Here is a 20,098-nt window from a genome sequence, read left to right on the forward strand (position 1 = left end):
GCAACAAAGGCATCAATAGTGGAAGGCCAAGCTCGGCAGGGTAGCGTTGCATAAGCTCCAGAGGACACCCGTGTCTCAGGGACCCTTCCACCTCAGGATATGCCCTGGTCTCCGCAGGACCCGAGCCTCGACAGCATGCCAGCCCTCGGCGAACACCCATTGTACTTTATCAGCACCGTACTACGGGACGTGAGAGCGTGCTACCCCATGCCCGAGAAACTCCTTCTCGCCCTCCTGGTGGCCTCGCGCAAGATGCGACACTACTTCCAGGGCCACCCCATTAAGGTCGTCTCATCCTACCCACTGGAACGAATACTCAGGAGCCCTAACTCAGCCAGAAGGGTTGCAGAGTGGAACATCGAGTTGCGAGCGTTCCAGTTGGAGTTCAGCACTACCAGGATCATCAAGGGGGCCGCACTTGCTGACTTTGTGGCCGAATGGACGGATGCCCCGACACTTGAGGAAGGAGAAGACCGGTCCACCTCCCTAGGAAGTGAGGCTCTGGATGGTTGGATCATGTATTTTGATGGCGCCTTCGCACACCAGGGCGCGGGGGCTGGAGCAGTGCTCATCTCGCCCACCCAGGACAAGCTCTACTATGCCATGCAACTATGCTTTCAGCACGGCAAGAAGGTCTCCAACAACATCGCGGAATACAAAGGCCTCATGGCCGTCCTGATGGCTGCAGCGGCCCTAGGGGTGAAGCGCCTCACCGTCAGAGGCGACTCACAACTCCTCGTCAACTTCTCCAACAAGGTGTATGAGCCGAAGGACGAGCATATGGAGGCCTACCTTGCAGAGGTGCGCAAGATGGAGAAACAGTTCTCGAGCCAGGAGCTGCAGCACGTGCCCCAGGGCACCAACAAGGAAGCCGACGACATCGTCAGGAGAGCATCCAAGCGGCATCCTCAGGAGCCAGGCGTCTTTGAGGAGCGTCTCTTCTAGCCATCAGTTGTACCACCTCTCTCAAGCACGACTCAGCCTCGGGAGGAGCTCCTCCAGCCTCCGGCCGCGGGAGCTCCGACCTATGGGCCGACCTCCGGAGCTCGGGTGCTCTTGGCGTTCGAGCCCCAGGAGGAATGTTGGACCAAGGAATTCAAGAAGTACTTAACGTACGGGACGTTGCCGGAGAAGGAAGAGGAGGTGGAGCGCGTGGCCTGGAAAGCCACGACATACTGTATCCAAGACGGCGAGTTATATAGGAAGCGACCGAACGATGTTACATTGTGCTGCATATCTAGCGACCAAGGAAGGGAGGTGCTGATTGACATACACGGCGGGGACTGTGGACACCACTCGTCTCCACGGACCCTCGTCGGCAAGGTGTTTCGCAGTGGATTCTACTGGCCTACAGCACTCAACGACGCAGCCGAGCTGGTGAAGTCTTGCGAAGCTTGCCAATTCCATGCCAAGCAAATCCATCAAGCAGCTCAGGGCCTTCAAACTATCCCGCTCACATGGCCGTTCGCGGTCTGGGGCCTGGTTATCCTAGGCCCATTCCCTCGGGCGCCAGGGGGCTACCGTTAGCTCTACGTCGCCATCGACAAGTTCACCAAGTGTGCAGAAGTGGAAGCCGTCCATACCATCCCAGCCGGCTCTGCTGTCAAGTTCATCAAGGGCCTCGTGAGCCGCTTCAGGGTCCCCAACCGCATCATCACAAATTACGATTCGCAGTTTACTAGCAACCTCTTCAAAACCTAATATGCTAACCTTGGAATGCAGATCTGCTATGCTTCGGTGGCCCACCCCAGGAGCAATGGTCAGGCGAATGCAGATCTGCTACGCTTCGGTGGCCCACCCCAGGAGCAATGGTCAGGCTGAATCTGCTAACGCGGAGGTCCTGAGGGGCCTCAAGACTAGGACCTTCAAGAAGAAGCTAGAGGCCTGCGGCAGGGGCTAGCACGACGAGCTCCATTCCATACTGTGGTCCATCCGGACCACCGCCACCAAGTCAATGGGAGAAACTCCATTCTTCCTCGTCTATGGAGCCATAGCGGTCCTCCCTCACGAGGTCAAGCATCGCTCCGCGCGGGTCCTGGTGTTCGATGAGACACAGCAGGACGCCACGCGGGGGATGGACCTCGTGTTAGTGGAGGAACGTCGCCGCGAAGCTGTGCTGCGGGCGGTGAGGTACCAGCAAGCACTGCGGCGATACCACTGCTGCAAGATCCTCTCCAGGACGCTCAAGACGGGAGACCTAGTCCTAAGGTAGTCCTCTGCAGGGAAGGGCTGCATAAGCTTTCACCAATGTGGGAGGGCCCGTTCAAGGTTGTCCACATCTCCAGGCCTGGCGCCGTGCGCCTGGAGACACAAGACGGAGTACCAGTCCAAAATGCCTGGAACATCCAGCACCTCCGGAAGTTTTACCCATAAAGCAAGGCCCAGAGCCTGTGAAGCAAGGCCTAGAGCCTATGAAGCAAGGCCCAGAGCCTGTGAAGAAAGGCCCAAAGCCTGTGAAGAAGGCCCTATGCCTGTGAAGAATTGCCGCTCGTGACACTCTCATGTAATAATGAGTTGGGGTTGTACACACCCCGGAGTTTCAGGGGTGCCTGCCTCAGGCCCTAGGGCTCCCTCCCACGCCTAGTGGCAGCACTTAGCTCCACGCTAGTGAGAAGACTTGAAGACTAAATTAGGTGCCGGACATGGCTTTTCATTTGCTTTCCGTATTTGGCTTCCTTTTCCTTAATCGAAATTTGCTTTTGGAATTCCTTGCTGAGTTGACTCCCTCGCCTCTCGCTGCGTTTTTTCGGCTCGGGTTAGCTCGTGTTCTCTCTCTCGCATGCCTCGCGAGGGGGCTGGGCAGGTGCCCTTGCGAGCATTTTCTCCCTTCTCTGCCTTCTCGTGAGCCACCCTCGTTCGAGCCCAAAAGCTGGTGTGCCCCTCCTAGTCCGTGCCTTTCGGGTACCGTGATACAAGGCGCCAGGTCGGGGCCAGGGCGAATGGAAAATCTTTTAACGCACTTTCTAACGATCTTTCGCAGTTGCCAAGCAAATGCAGGCCACCAAGGCAAGATGGACACGAGGAAATGAGCGCCTCATGAGGAAGAGGGTGTCCAGGATATACCATGTTAAGTTATCTTTGCATGAAATAACGACACAACACGCACAGTGCCACAACCGAGGAACCATAGTTCGATACACGCCCCCTGGGCCCAAACTGGTTACATTCTTGATGCAGGAAAAAGAATAAAACAAAAGCAGCGTTGCGGCAATCTACGGAGGCAGACCCCTAGCGGCACCCTGAGCCTAGCCGGATCCTTCTTCGCGCTTCACGGAGGCGCTGCGACGAGATGACCCACTACCGCCTTCAAAGCGGGCGCGGCGGCTGGTCGTGGCCACTGCTGTTGGAGCTGTCACTAGAGGAAGAGCCGTCGTAGCTGGACAAGACACAGCCGCCCCAAGGGCAGGCTCGCCCTCATCCTCGTCGCGACCGTCCCCGAGACCAAGCACCTCCTCACCATCGTTCGCCTCGGGGCAGCACCCGGCGTGGCGACCATCTTCTCCGAACACCCTCACGTGGAGGGGTGATTCGCCGTCGTAACTGAAGTGGAGGGCGCACCGCCGGCCCAAGCCGCGCACGCGGGCGAACGTCTGCCAACCGCGGGCCTGGGCTACGTTGCCCGCGGCGGAAGTCGCGACTGCAACCCAAGAGGCCTTGCTGCAGTAACCATCCGCCTGCAGCCAAAGTCCGCCTAGACTAGAGGCCGGAAGCTCCTCGGCGAAGAAGCGCGGATGTTGGAGCCAGTTGCCGGCCGGATTCTCCAACCAGAAGACAAACTCCGGTGACACCTCCACCGTGTGGAAACACGGATGCGGGGGCGCCACCAAAGCACGCCTCCCCTGGTCAACTGGATCGCCATGGCTGGGGCGAGCCCCTCCGCATGTTGTGGCACCGCTCCGACAATGGGCCGCGCTAGGGGACATGGCGTGATTGCGCGGATGGCCACGTCTGCGCTTTGGCGCCGGCGAGCCGGGCCCCTCGCGAGGGGACTTTGCCTTCTCAGCGGTGGAGAACTTCCTTCGCGGCGCCATTGGTGGCGCAACGAGCAATGGAGCGAGGAAGAAGATGGGGGCAAGGCAGGAAGAGATGGGAAACGGGGACTCCGCCCCCTCCCTATTTATAGCAAGAGAAGGCCAATCCGCACCTCCCACGATTGCAGGTAATGATGGTTTTCCTTGCATGTCGCAGGGACTCGTCAAGTCGTGTAGTTGCCAAGGTAGCATGGGAAAGTGGAGACGTCGCGCCCAATCAACCACCATGCGTCAACCGAGGCCGCAGCCTTTTGGGGCCCGCGGTGCTCCGTACTTGACCCTTGGCTTCGCCACGAAGCCAAGCCGGAGCGCACCTTGGGCCCGGGGGCTACTGTCGGCGTCCTGGGAACGGGGGTCCCCAGGCTTGCCTGCCTGCGACCCGCGGCGTGGCTAAGCTAGCAGGCCGTATGGCCCACCTTCATCAACAAGGCATCCAAGAACCTCACGAGGGGCCAAGCCTTGCGATGTGGATGACACAAGACCTCCTCTGGAGCGGCCTAGCCAGGCAGGCTCACGGGGAGAGGAGATATCAAGGCAAGGCGTACCTCATGAGGCTCTCGTGACGAGAGGGAACCAGCGCAGGTGAGGAGTACCGAGGCATCAGGCACAGGTTGCCATTTTGGTGCAACAAGACCAAGACCAGAAGGACGACAAGACAGAGGTCATTGTGGAGCCCAAGACGGCATCACCACCAGAGCCTTTGGCAGGCGAAGACCACTCTTGTCAGGATAGCTTGTACTAGTTGTCCCCCTTCAAATTGGCCTGCAATTCATGGCTCCCTTCCCGCTCAAGATTTGGGAGGAGGACCAGGGCATCTATAAGTAGGACTAGCCACCACCATACGCAGGGAGAGAGATCTGAGATCACTCTCACCCTCACAAGTTAGCCAAGCACAAGAAAACCTCAACCTCAGGAGGCTGTTCTTCCCATTGTATTGTTCATCATTATCCCAAGAGGCAATCCACCACCACCACACTGGAGTAGGGTATTACACCACAATGGTGGCTCGAACCAGTATAAACCTTGTGTCTTTCTGTGTTGTGAGTTCGTCGAGTTCGTCCGCCAGATCTTAGCGAGCTAGGGCGTAGTTCGGTGGGAGGAAAAGACTTCGCGCGCACCCCAGTGTTTGAACCTTAAGGGTTTCCCGGAACCCCACATCCGACACCTTCCCAGGCCTCGCTGTCGTCCACCACCTTGGTGCTCTCGGCACACCATGGTCAATGTGGTCAAGGAACAAGTTCCATTGGAACAGGACTATACGTGGAGAGGCTGACAGCTGGGTCCATGGTCGCAGGATGGAAGTGCCTCCTTGTTACATGCAAAATAAGGATTCCTCCACCTGACAGTAGGGACCCACTAGATGGGCAACTGTATTTCACGAAAAAAACGTGTCCCCCCTAACTGCTGGGACCCACCAGCTACATCTTTGCATGCAAGGAAGTGCGTCCATATTACGGGCAAAAAATATGATTCTTCCCTGAGAGCTGGGACCCACCAGCTATATCTTCGCATGCAAGGAAGTGCCTCCTTATCTCCCTGACAGCTAGGACCCACCCAGTCAAACCGTAAGTAGGGTTGTCTCTCTAGTCGCGAACGTGTACGTGCATACTTGTTGATCAGTCTATCTACAGGCTGCAACGATGAACCATGGCCAAGTAAGGAAGGGCACGTGTCGTAGTAGAGGCGCGAGCGTAGCATGTCACGTAGTCTCGTCTATATCATGTACACGCACGTATAGTTAGGGTGCAAGAATGTAAATACGGCCACGTACATCCATACGGGCAGGGTCTCAAACGCCTACTCATGCATACATACGGCCAGGGCTCCTGTACATGGAGAGGCAGCACAGAGCAGCAATGACGTCCTGCTCATCGGCAGCCAACCGGCTGGGTTGGAACAGAGAAACTGCGTCGTGTTCATCTAAAGGAAACGGAATGCATCATGTTCATCAGGAGCCAACCGGCTTGGACAGAATAGCCGGAATGAGGCCTAGCATACCAGAGAACGGAGGAAACGGTCTTCTGTTCGACCGCCTATGGTCAAAACGGGATCTTGTTTACCGGGAGGGGTCTAGCGTACCACAAAATAGAGGAAACGGACTTCTCTTCGACATCCTACAGTCGAAACGGGGTCCTGTCGATCGGGAGGGGTGTGGTGTAGAGCAAAACGGAGGAAACAGACTTCTCTTCGACCTCCTACGGTCGAAAAGGGGTCCTGTTCATCGAGAGGAGTGTGGCGGACTGCAAAATGGTACTCTAGGGGCTACTAATCATCCACCATATACTGCCTCGCTCCAACCTCCACGGGCTACTGTTCATCCACCGTCGACCTCCTCCAGCCTCCACTTGTGACTGTTGATCCACGGCATCTCCCTCCTGCCTCCACCAGCTATTGTTCATCCACGGACTCCTGTTCATCCAGCCTCCACCAGCTACTATTCAACCATCCCTCCACGGACTACTGTTCCTCCAGCCCTACAGCAACTACTGTTCAACCAGCCCTCCATGGGGTCCTGTTCATCCACCCCAACCGGCTCGATCGGGGTCCTATTCATCCAGTGGCAATGGCCTCTAGCTACTACCACGGGGTCCTGTTCATCCAACCCCCACCGGGAACTGTTCATCCAACCCCTAACAATGCTCATTATTCATCAAGAGCCAGGAGTTTTGATCAGCTTCAGTTAGTAGCAGTAGCGACGGAATCGCTCGATCGGGTTCAGTTAACAGCCAAGGATCGATCGATTGCTCGGGTTTAGTAATGCGTAGCCAGTGCAATTGCTTGGGTTCAGTAGGCAAACGCCTCGCTCGGGTTCAGTTAGAGCCCAATGCCTTGCTCCCACGCGTGTACGTGTACAAGAGAAACATGCAAGCCCTCCGTGCATCACTCGGCCCCGACCACCCACCATAACCCGAAACTCCCCGATATTTTCCTCGCCCTGGCTTCTACCATGGTTTTTTCCGTCATGGATGGCCCAAAGAATGTCATGCAGCTATGTCTCTGGCCTGCCCCAACGAAAAGCCAATTTTCTATCATGATTTTTTCTCAAAGAAGTAGGAGCCCACCACATCTATGATGATAGCAGGTTTTGTCACTAATATCGTCATAGAAGTGTCATAAGCATGACAGAAACAAATTCTGATCGGCCCAGAATGTCATGGATATTTCCTTTTTTTGTAGTGTTACTTTGGCCCCATAGACGAGGAAGAATGGGGTGAACATCGGTTGACCGTTTCGGCATCGCACGGAGAGTCCAGAGGATGGCCAGCGGCTCATCGAGCCATCTGTCGGGCAAGCTCACGAGGGGCTCGGCGAGTCGCGTCTTGATGCCGGTTAGGATCAGGCTATTGGCCCGCTTGACCTGGCCGTTCGGCTGGGCATGTGCAACGGAGGCCAAGTCGAGTCGGATGTCAGATATGGAACAATATTTAGCTAGCGGGCCCTTGGAGAAGTTGGCGCCATTGTCCGTGATGATTTTGTACAGGACGATGTAGAGAACCATGATGTCCTTGACAAATCGGACATCCGTCGGCCCATCGAGTTTCCAGATTAGCCGCGCCTCGATCTTCTTGGTTAACTATTCGACAGACACCAACAAGTGTGTGATGCCACCTCGGGTACTTTTTGAGGGCCCCACCATGTCGCCCACAGACGGCAAAAGGCCATGTGATTTGGATGGTTTGGATGGTTGTGGCCGGTTGGTGGTTGCGCTTGCTGAAGCGTTGGTAGCCCTCGCACTGGAGCACCAGCGACTTGGCATTGTTGAGGGCTGTGGGCCAGTAGAAGCCATGAAGGAAACCTTTGACCACCAAGGACATTGGGGCGGCATGGTGTCCTCACTCACCCTGGTGGATGTCGATGCCTTTGTCCTGCTCGAGGCATGGCTAGAACATGCCTGTCGCGCTGCGCTTGATGAGCTCCTGGTTGATGATGATGTAGGCGGATGCCCGACCCTGCACTTGCCGGGTCTCGGTCTCGCCCATGGAAAGCGCTCCGCTCTCCAAGAAAGCGAGGATTGGCTGGGTCCAAGATGAAGCCGTCACCACCGTGAAGACGGCCACCTAGACAGGTTCCGGAGCGGCATCCCCCGGGCAAAGCCGCCAGCCCCCGGGATGAGGTCGGCAACCCGCGAGCCGGAGCCAGCAGCCCCCGGGATGAGGTCGGCAGCCTGCGAGCCAGTGCTGGTAGCCCCCGGGGCCGGGCCGGGGTCTCGAAGGGCGGGCAGGGTTTCCTTAGAGTCGTCCGGAACGAAGATGGACTCTGAGCCGGGAGACGGCTCGATGGACGGTTTCCACAAGTGCTCGAGGGGGACGTCGGGTGGGTTTGCATACTGGGTGGAGATAATCTTGGCAAGCGTGTTGGCGACCTCGTTGTCTGTGCGGGGAACATGGAGGAACTCACAGCCGTCGAAGACGACGAGGAGCTACTAGTCAGGGAAGCGGTAGCTGGCCATGTTAGCGTCTCGGGCGTCCGATTCATCGGAGGTGTGTTGCACCACTAGGTCTAAGTTGCCATAGTAGAAGATGCGTCGGATGCCAATCTCTTTGGCCAGCCGGAGGTCATGCACGCGAGCTTCATACTCGGCAACGTTGTTGGAGGCGGCGAAGACTATGCTTCTTCCAGACGGTTAGGCGTCATGGTCTAGAGCATCCAAGAGGAATTGTGGATTGCCGAGTGACCAAGTTTGTGAAGGTTTGGAAGTCACCTAAAGACTTACCACGAGTGATTGGACGAGGTCTGTGTGACCTTAGTTCAAGGAGAATACGGTGAGGACTGGGTGTCCTGAGCTGCGTGTTCAGGACTGGGTGTCCGGGATTGTGTGTCCTCGAGTTTAAATACTCGGCCGCTCCAACCAGACGTACAACTGAGACAGCAGTTGGAACTGGTCTACCAAATCATTGTCTTCACCAAGCTTACTGGTTCTATTTCCTCAACTCTTTCATTTCCTCATAACTGTGTTATGTGCTTGTTCATATCTATGTTTGAAGACTTTGACTGAAGACTTTCTCAATTTCCTCAGTTCAATTTCTTCAGTCTGTTTGTCTTCATCCTGTGTTATCCTGTGTTTACGCTTCATGTACTCTGTGCCTGTCTTCATTTCATCATGATGACTATGCTTGTATTCTGTTATGTTTACTTTTGAGTACTTATTCCGGTGCTAGTAGTTCTTCGCTAAGGAATTTCCTCACCGACAAATTCCTTAGTGAAGAATTTCATAAAAAATCGCCTATTCACCCCCCCTCTAGTCGATATAACGCAATTTCAATTGGTATCAGAGCAAGGTACTCCCTTGTTCTGTGTGATTTTGGTTTAACCGCCTGGAGTTTGAATTATGTCGACCGCAGGTATGACGAAAGTGACATGCCCCATCTTTGACAGTCACGAGTATCCCAAGTGGAAGGCCATGATGAAGAAACGCCTCATGGCGATGAACAGCGAGCTATGGACCGTCACTGAGATTGGTCTGACCGATCTGTGCAAGATGGCAGAACCTGATGACATTCGCAAGTACACTCTTCTCAACCTCACGGCGAAGGATGTCATCTGCTCCAGTCTGTCACATAATCATTTCAAGAATATCATGCATCTCGATCATGTGAAGCTCGTCTGGGACCGTCTCTCTGAGGTCTATGAAGGTCATCGAACCTGTCATGATCCTTGGTTTGAGGACTTCAAGGAATCTCTCAAAGCAATGACATTTGAACCAGAATCATCATCTTCTGCATCATGCCTTATGGCAAAAGATGCTGAGGTAACTGAATGCTACCTATCCGAGTCTAGTGATGATGAATCTGGTGATGAATTTGGACCCAGCTATGTCAAACTTGCTTCCCTTGCGACTAAACAACAAAGAGCTTTGGAAAAGGTTTACTACATGCTAAATAAGAGCAATGATATGTTGGTTGAAGAAATGGATCAGCCAAAAGCTTTGGCTGAAAGTCTTCAGAGACTTCATACTAAGTATGACACCCTTCAAGATCAACATAACACTCTTTTATCTGATCATGAGAAGCTTTCTTATGAATTTCTTCAAAGAAAGCAGGATCTTGATAAGCTAAGAGTGAGTTATGAAGATCTTCAGAAGGTGCGCGATTCATTACTTGCTCAACATATCAGCACTTCTCAGGAAGAATTTGTTCCTCCATGCTTGAAGTGCATTGAACGTGAATCTGCTAATTCTTCACCTGAATGTTCAAATGCTGCTAATGTTTCAAATTCTTCACATGCCTCTGCTATCACTAATTCCTCATCTGAGGACATTGCTTGTATCACTGACGATGCAGGGCTGAAGGAATTGTACACGACAGGCATGTACAAAAGCCTCAAAGGGGGTCAGGCTCTTTGTGATGTGCTCCAAAACTAGATCCTCAACAGGAACCCTAGGAAAGAGGGTATTTCCTTTGAGAGGAAACTCAATGCTGATGGTACATATTGGAAGCTTGAGCAGTACCCCAAAACTACATGGGTCGCTGCAAAGGGACCTCTAGTTGATCCATCTAACTTATCTGGATTTGCATGTGAATCTCCTCATTCTGATGATGAGTCAATTGACTCCAACTATAAACTGTTCAAAAATTAGAATGGTGAAGTATTTGCTAGATATGTTGGCACTAACTGCAGGAACGGCTCCCCTATGAAGAAAATCTGGGTTCCCAAGAGATACCTTAAAAATCTTCAGGTGAATGTCATCATGACGCCACCTATGAAGAATAGGAACCCCAGATCAAATTCTTCATATGGACCAAATTCTTCATATAGATTCAAGTCCTCATACGGACCAAACTCCTCACATGGATCAAAGTCCTCATATGAACATCATCATGCTAACCCGTCTGTTTCACAGGGAAGATCTAAGGATTATGGATATGTGCATTATTCTTCAAATCATTATGTCCATAAGTGATCGAAGAATTTCTCTGCATACTCTTATGCTTACTCTAACCCCTCTTATGTGAAACGAAATGGACTGGCTTCTATGCCATCCTTCTCGTATGGAGCTCGCAGGGTGATGAACTCTTTGCCACCCCTATAGACTTGGGTGGTGAAGAAAAAGAACTAATCTCTTCTGCAGGGTCAGGTCTCCAGACATACATAATCGTCTGAAGAATTTGCTAGAGACCTGAGTATGCCTGATAGGATGCAGGCTAATCATGAAGAAATGAACTTTCATTTCTCACGTCCTCATATTGCTTTATCAGTTCTTTTACTTGATGAAATTGATCTAATGAATTGATGTCATATTCTTCACCGATGAAGTATATGAGTTTGTAAGCTGCACTAATTCATCTGCAGGATAATCAACCCAAAGCCACTAAGTGGGTCCTCGATAGTGGATGTACAAACCACATGACTGGTGACAAGAATCTATTGATGGATGCTCCATTATCTCCGTCGCATCTGAAGCATATCATCTTTGCTGACAAAGGCAAAAGACAGGTATTGGGTCTAGGTAAGGTTGCGATTACAACAGATCGACACATGGACAAAGTCATGCTTGTTGAGTCCTTAGGATACAACCTTATGTCTGTCTCAATGCTTTGTGATCTTGATATGGTTGTTGTCTTTGGCAAGTACCATTGTGTTGTGGTTATGAAAGCTGACAATTCCAAAGTCTTCGAAGGCTTTAGGAGAGGAGACCTGCATATTGTTGATTTCTCTACAGGACCACAACCAGCCGTGTGCTTACTTGCAAAAGCTTCAGAAGGCTGGCTCTGGCATCGACGACTTGGTCATGCAGGCATGAGGAATTTGCACACGCTTGCGAAGAAGAAGCATTCCATTGGCATCGAGAATGACAAATTCCTCAAGGATCACCTATGCAGAGCCTGTGAAGCTAGGAAGATGACCAAGGCCAAGCATCCAGCGAAGACTATCATGACCACCACTCGCCCATTTGAATTTCTTCACATGGATCTCTTTGGTCCTAATCATTATTCTGCTATTTCAAATGAATCATCTCAATATGGCTTTGTTATTGTTGATGATTGTTCTCGCTACACATGGGTACACCTTGTTACTTACAAAAATGAAGTGCAGGAAGTCTTCAAACGATTTTCCTTGAGGGCTTCAACCAACTTTGGTGTGAAGATCAAGCACATAAGAAGTGACAATGGCACCGAGTTCAAGAATTCTGGTCTCGATGGCTATCTTTATGAACTTGGTATTACTCATGAGTTATCTGCTCCTTATACTCCTCAGCAGAACAACATCGTGGAGCGCAAGAACAGGACTCTTGCTAAGATGGCTCGCACTATGCTTGATGAATACAAAACGCCTCATCATTTCTGGACTGGGACAATTGATATTGTGTGCCACATCATCAACATAGTATATCTTCACAAATTCTTCAAAAAGACTGCCTATGAACTCCTCACTGATAAGAAACCCAATGTAAGTTATTTCAAAGTTCTTCAGTGCTAAATGTTGGATTAGAGATCCTCATCACAACTCAAAATTTAAACCGAAAGAACATGAAGGTTTTATGCTTGGTTACGGAAAGGACTCTCACACCTACAGAGTCTTCAACAACGTTCTTCACAAAGTTGTAGAAATTGTAGATGTGCGGTTCGATGAAACTAATGGCTCGCAAAGAGAGCACCTACCTACTGTGATAGATGAACTAGCACCCGAGGAAACTATCCAGTTCAAGGCTACTAAGGATGTCAATCCTACTAAAGAATCTGCTGAAGAATTCATTCCAGAACATGAAGAACGTCGAGCTAATGCACCTGAAGAAAATGCTAAAGAAAATGGTGCTGAAGAAAACGCTGATCAAATTCTTCAACAACAACCAGCTCATCCTCGCATTGCAAAAGAAGTGCAAGTTGAAAAGATCATCATTGACATCAAAGCGCCAGGTCCTCTCACACGCTCAAAAGCTTCACATTTGTCTAACTTTTGTGGGCACTATGCTTTTGTCTCTATTACAGAGCCCACTAAGGTAGATGAAGCATTTCTGGAGCCTGAGTGGAGTCAGGCCATGCAAGAAGAATTACATCAGTTCGAGCTCAACAATGTCTGGGAACTAGTCAAACGTCCAGATCCTCGCAAGCACAATATCATCGGCACAAAGTGGATCTACCGCAACATGCAAGATGAAAATGGCCTTGTGGTGAGGCATAAGGCACAGCTTGTAGCTCAAGGCTACACACAGGTTGAAGGAATATATTTCGATGAAACTTTTGCACCTATTGCTAGACTTGAGGCTATTCGCATATTACTTGCTTATGCTAACCATCATGATAGCACTTTATATCAAATGGATGTGAAAAGTGCATTCCTCAATGGTAAGCTTGAGGAAGAAGTATATGTTGCTCAACCCCCAGGTTTTGAAGATCCAAAGAATCCTGACAAAGTCTTCAGACTCAACAAGGCCCTCTATGGCCTCAAGCAGGCCCCACGGGCTTGGTATGATACATTGAAGGAATTCCTCATGACAAAAGGCTTCAAACCCGGTTCACTCGACCCTACCCTTTTCACTAAATCTTATGATGGTGAATTGTTTGTGTGCCAAATATATGTTGATGATATTATCTTTGGCTGTACTGACCAATGTTATAGTGATGAATTTGCCTATATGATGAGTGAATAATATCAAATGTCTATGATGGGAGAGTTGAAATTCTTCTTAGGTCTTCATATTCGTCAACAATGCAATGGCATATTCATATCTCAGGAGAAATACCTCAAGGATGTACTGAGGAAATTCGGCATGCAAGATTGCAAAGGCGTCAAAATTCCTATGCCCACAAATGGCCACCTGTGCACTGATGAAAATGGTATTGACTTCGATCATAAGGTATACCGCTCCATGATAGGTTCTTTATTGTACTTATGTGCATCTAGGCCAGATATAATGCTTAGTGTTTGCATGTGTGCCCGATTTCAAGCTACACTGAAGGAATCACACCATAAGGTTGTGAAGCATATTCTTCGATATCTAGCTCACACACCAACACTTGGATTATGGTACCCCAAGGGCTCGGCTTTTGATCTCATTGGATATTCTGACTTTGAATATGCTAGTGATCGTGTGGACCGCAAGTCAACATCTGGTACATGTCATTTCCTCGGACAATCTTTGGTCTATTGGTCCTCGAAGAAACAGAACTGCGTATCACTATCTACTGCTGAAGCTGAGTACATTGGCGCTGGTTCTTGCTATGCCCAATTGCTATGGATGAAGCAAACTCTCAAGGACTACGGCGTCAACATGAAGAATGTGCCTCTCTTTTGTGACAATGAGAGTGCCATCAAGATTGCTCACAACCCAATTCAGCACTCAAAGACAAAGCACATTCAGATTCGTCATCATTTTCTTCGTGATCATGTGTTGAAGGGCGATATTTCTATTGAGCATGTGAAGACTGAAGAACAGCTAGCCGATATCTTCACAAATCCCTTGGATGAGAAGAGATTTAGCAAGTTGCGATGTGAGCTAAATATCCTAGAATCTTCGAATGTTCTTTGAAAAGGACACTCATCCTAACACTTATGCAAAATTGATGACTTAGATGTGCAACACATGAAGAAACGTTTTTATTCAATCAATGAAGAATAACACTCTTAGTGTGAAGAAATTAATGAAGAATTTGATTCTCAGAACCCTACGATAATTGTACGCGGTGTCTGAAATCATCATTCTTATACGGTGGATCACGCCACCACCAAAAGTTGAAATTCCTCAAATTATTCATATTCTTCAACTTTGCATAGTCTTCACTGGTTCCGTCATTTTTATTCATTGGCTATATATATATATATATATATATATATATATATATATATATATATATATATATATATATATATATATATATATATATATATATATATATATATATGAGTTTATGTCCTCTACAGCATTCACTTATTGCTATTTCTTCAAGTTTGTTTTCTGCTAAGTGAATGTGATCGGACCCTTCACCTCTATGCTATACTCAACCCAATTTGTTCACAAATTCTTCATGTGCATTCTATTTGAAACTCGTTCAAAATCTTCACTGTGTCCTTGTCAGCTGAAGAAATTGTGAACGGAACTTTAAAAAAACCTATCTTATCGAAATTTTCGGCTTTGCCGCTCAAACCGTTTCGCAACCCACGATACACTTATCCACTCACCCACGATCTAACACAATCTCCACCTCTCACTACGTGGGTGACACATGTCATGCGAATGAGAAGGGTCAGGGGCACGTTCGTCCAATTTCTTTGGGCAAGCAGTTTTTCACCGTGGCTATAAATACCCCTCCTTCCCTTCCTCACTTATTTTAGTCCGCTCGATCTCTCTCCAGCTCGAGCTTCTCAAACCCTAGTGACGCCGCTACTTCATCGGCGTCGATGAGGAAGAGCTTCACTGCCTCGACCTCGTCGCCGACGTACTCGCGCCGACCGGTGAAATCTTCACTCCGCCGCCGCCGTAGCTGTCTTCCTCCGCCAAGTTAGGGCGTGCAAGATCTGCAGAGATGAACTTTACATCTCCTCACTCCAGTTCGTCGTGTTCTTCGTCCAGGGTAATTAAAAGTTACTTTTACTACCCTTGTTGATTCGAATGATTATCTTCAAAATCTTCCAAGGTGTTTTTCTTCATAGATTCACACAGTAAACACCTCACAGGTCATCTGTTCTTGATTCGTTTCTCTAAGCCATGTTTCTCTTCAAGATTCCTCAAATGTGTGGATTTTTAATCTACACATCTCTGGAACCTAAGACAAAGAACGCTTAGTGAAATTCTTCAAGACTCATCTGGTCAAATTCCTCTAACTTGTTCTTTTTACAAAACCTTCTGAGAACGCATATGACCTCTCCAAATTCCTCGCAAATATACTCTGTTCACAGGTACACATGTCAGCTGCTGAATCACTAGGTTCTCATCAACTTAACTCATTTGCAGCGTTCCTCAAAGAAAAGTTGCATACTTCTTCAGAGAATTCAATTGTTCAAATTCATCAACTGAAGAAAATGGCTTATGGTAAGAAGCCACAGAAGGGAGGAAAGAGGCCTGAGGTAAATACAACGTTTGAGATCCCTGATGAAATATATGCTGGGTACTGCACACCTACTGAGGAAACCAAGAATGAGCGCAAAGTGCGCATTCATAAGATAGAGAGGAGATGGGCAAGAGAGTGGAGGGAATACAGATATGTCACTCCTAAGTACATGAAGAAATTCACACTCAATCCTCCATGCCCAAGAGCTCCATGGGCACCTGGCCAAATCGCTGATCCCACCAGCCTCAAGCGTGGTGAGGACTATCCTGATGAATGGGCCAAGCGCCAAGCCAAGTTGGCTAGGCAAGCCAGAGAAGCAGTGAGGAAATTCAATGAAGACTTTGCTGCTGCTGCTGCTTCTGCTAAGGCCTCTGCTATCAAGCCAAAGAAGGCTATGTCAAAGAAGCCTGCCCGCAAGCCAAGTGATTCACCAACAATGCCCTCAAGTCCAAGTTCCTCAGCAATGCCCTCACGACCAGAATCCTCAAAGCCCTCACAGCCAATTCCTCATGCTGCTCCTGTTCCTCCAAAGTCCTCAGCTCCTCCTCCAAAGCCCTCAGCTGCTCCGACTAAATCCTCAGCACCTGTGCATCTCGCATCATGCCAAAGGACTGCAGGCATCTCCATTACCTCAGGTGTCTCAGCTAGTTCCTCAGCTGCACCAAGTTCCTCAGCTGGCCCCTCACTGCTGAATACAAAGGCCACTGCTGGACGAGGTCCTCGCCCAAGTCCTCAAGAGAAACAAGTCGCTTTCCAAGTACCGTCTAAAGAAGACGGAGCTAATGATGATGACCTTGCAGAAACCATCAAAGACAGGCAAGTCAGGGCCGCTAGTGCCAAAGGATCAGAGGTGCCACTGCTTTTGGATCCCAAGTTGATCCTCGACTACATTGATGTCTGGCACAAGGACCCCAACACTCCCTTGCCTGACTTCAAGCTGACTCCTGGCCAGAGAGTCACATGCTGACCCACTTCATTCAAGAAGAGAAGTGGAAATTTGAGAAGGCCAGGCAGATCAAGAAAGCGCAATACAAGAAAGAGTGCTATCTGAAGAAAAACGTTGTCTCTATGACAACTGAAGAACTTGTCACTATTCAGACTGAGATTAAGAAACTCAGTGATGACTTTGACGCATATTGCGCTGATTGGCTTGGAGCCAAGGTTCACTTTGTGAAACTTGCGGATAACTTCACTTCCAATGTTGCAGCCCCAACGCAACAGGAAATTCCTCAGGCTGAAGCATCTGCTCTGCCTACTGAAGAAAATGCCAGCACCGCTGATGACAATCAGGCTGCTGAAGAAAATGTGAGTTCCAGGGCTGATGACTGCATTCCATCCACTGAAGAAATTGCCAGGGCACCCACTAGTGGTCCGCCTAAAGAAACTGAAGAACTCAGGGCAACTGCATCAGTTGTGCCTGAAGAAAATCAACCAGATTCCTCAGCTGCTCCTGCACCAACTTCAACTCCAATCCTTCCATCTGCATCGAATGTGAAGAAGACCAATGCTGCAGAGCGTGCTGCAGTGAAGAAAAGGAAAGCATCAGCTGCTTCAGATTCTTCAGCTCCGAAGAAAATGAAGCCTATGACAAGTTCATTTGCAAATCTGATTGATGTTGTTCCCATCTCAACCAGGCCATCAAAGGACCTTGTTCCTTTTGATGAAGAATATGTGATCCCCAGTGGATCTGATGAAGAAACTCCTTCTGCTGCTTCGTCTGAACCGTTGGATGAAGAAATTGAAGTGGATGCGATCCCTTCAACACCTATCATCTCCTCGCCTATGCCTTAGTTCACAGCTGAAGAGGCTGGCGTTGAAGAAATGGAAGATGAAGATATGGACATTGGCTGCTCCACACCCATAATCAGTGATGAATTCTGGGAAAGTCAGCATTGAAACTCACCAGTGTTCACCCGTCTACAGAAAATTCCTCATTCCCCCACACAAACTATACATATGGGCTCTGAAGAAACTCATCCAACAGCATCTGTCCATGCGGAAATTCCAGCCACTAGCGCTGAAGAAACTGCTGCTACTGAACAACCAACGACGCAGACTGTCACTGATGAGGCACCAGAAATTCCTCAGCCTGAAGAACCTGCGATTGAGATTCCTGAGGTCGTGATGCAACTCACTGACACTCCTCTACCGAAGCCAAAGGACCCTTTCTCACGCAAGCAAAAGTTCAAGGCTGATGATTTCTTCGGCGAGCATGTATTCTTCGAAGATTACAACCCATATAACTCTGCTCGCATTTGGAAGAGGCATTACTGGACTGCTAGTCAAGCCAATTTCTATTCCTCAGTGTTGTTCAACAAGGAGAAGATCTTCTACCATGAGCATATTCCTCACGTGGATATGGAATCTCTGCCGTGCTTTGCACCAGTCCTCAGTGTTCTTCACGACGCTAGACTGCTACACTTTTGCTCTAACATCTGCGATTTGAATGAAGAACTGATTCTTCGATTCTATGCAACGCTGCAAATCACTGGAGATGTTGAAGATGTGAATTCCTGGGTGTTGGACTGGATGTCTGAAAACACTCACTACACTACACCAGCCTCTGAATTGCTTCGTGCTCTACCACTCAGTCCTCCCCTTGAAGAAGTTCGCTGCATCTACGGTGAACCTGAGCTCACACATCATTACATGTAGGTGCTGATGAAACCTTTGAAGCCAGGTTAGGCACCAAGAACCAAATTCCTCGTGAAGGAATTGCTGTACGTGCCCAGAACTGTCTATCGTATTCTTACGAGGACAATCAGTCCTATCAAAGGCCACGACTCATCTGATGAGGAAATTGTTGGCATCATGAAGAATCTGGTATTCAACATCGTTCATGGCATTCCTATCGATTATCGCGATTTCTTCATGAGGACTATGGCCAATGTTGCACTGTCTCCGTTTGAGCTGAAGCCTTATGCACCTTGGATTATGAGATTTCTCTGGACAAGGTCTTCACCCAACTACAAAGCTGATTTCCAGAATCACCTCAGCTACTTGCCCCCAATTGAAGTCCTCAAGCAGACATATTCCTCATTTGATGGAAAGGGCAAGGCACCAGCTGTAATAGATGAAGGCATTCATCCATTGGATGGTCAGTTTCGCAAAGCTGCATCTCATTCCACCAATGATGACTCTGCCACACATGACTCTCCCAATGCACCCAAGTCCACTCCTCAAGCCACTGCTCCGCGTGTGATGACTGACCGTGAACTTCTGCTTAGTCTTCACCAGAAGGTGGATCGAAATCACAAATGGGTTAAGCGTCAGTTTGGTTCACTTCTTCACAACATGACTGCCACACACAATGTAGTGAAGAAAAACCACTACTACCTCCGTCAAGTCTTCGGTCTCACCTGGGCAATCCTGTCACATCTGTATGGTGAAGAAGATCTGAAGAACATGGGTCTCCAAGAAGATTTTCACTGGTCTGCACCTCCACCGAAGAAATTCAAGAAGGTCATGGTTCCTTCTCTGGTGGCCAGCTCATATTCCTCATCGCGCGACACTGATGAAAATGAAGACTTGAACGACACTGCGGCAGGCCCTACTACAACAAACGACCCCAACAACGCTGGCGCTCCTTCATCAACTTGATATTCTTCAGGGGCGTTAGTCCTCATATTCGTTCCTTTTGGTCATTTGATGACAAAGGGGGAGAATTTTAAGTTAGTCTTCCAGCGGGTCTTTCTATATGGGTGTTTTTTTGTTAAGTTACAACTCTCGTTCGTCTGCGACTTTATTGCATTGAGTTGTAAACTTAAACCCGATGGTGCTCTGATACTCTTGATACGGTTTTTTTTGCATGCTTATTCCTCATTAATATTATTGCACACATGTTGAATTACATCAGTCACCATATTTAATCATGCATTTCAAATTCTTCACTGTTATATATCAAATGTGTCTATGAATTACAAGATATAGGGGGAGATCTCCATGATTCAACTCTTCAAGTGTGCATTGCTTCAAAAGCAAATTCCTCACTATGCACATCTTCAGGGGGAGTTCTTCTATATCTTGCAATCAAATTCCTCAATATTAGTAGTTACACTTCATATGTTTATCCCCGCTGAA

The sequence above is a fragment of the Triticum dicoccoides genome, chromosome 3A (assembly GCF_002162155.2).
Source record: "Triticum dicoccoides isolate Atlit2015 ecotype Zavitan chromosome 3A, WEW_v2.0, whole genome shotgun sequence".
In the NCBI taxonomy this organism is placed as follows: Eukaryota; Viridiplantae; Streptophyta; class Magnoliopsida; order Poales; family Poaceae; genus Triticum; species Triticum dicoccoides.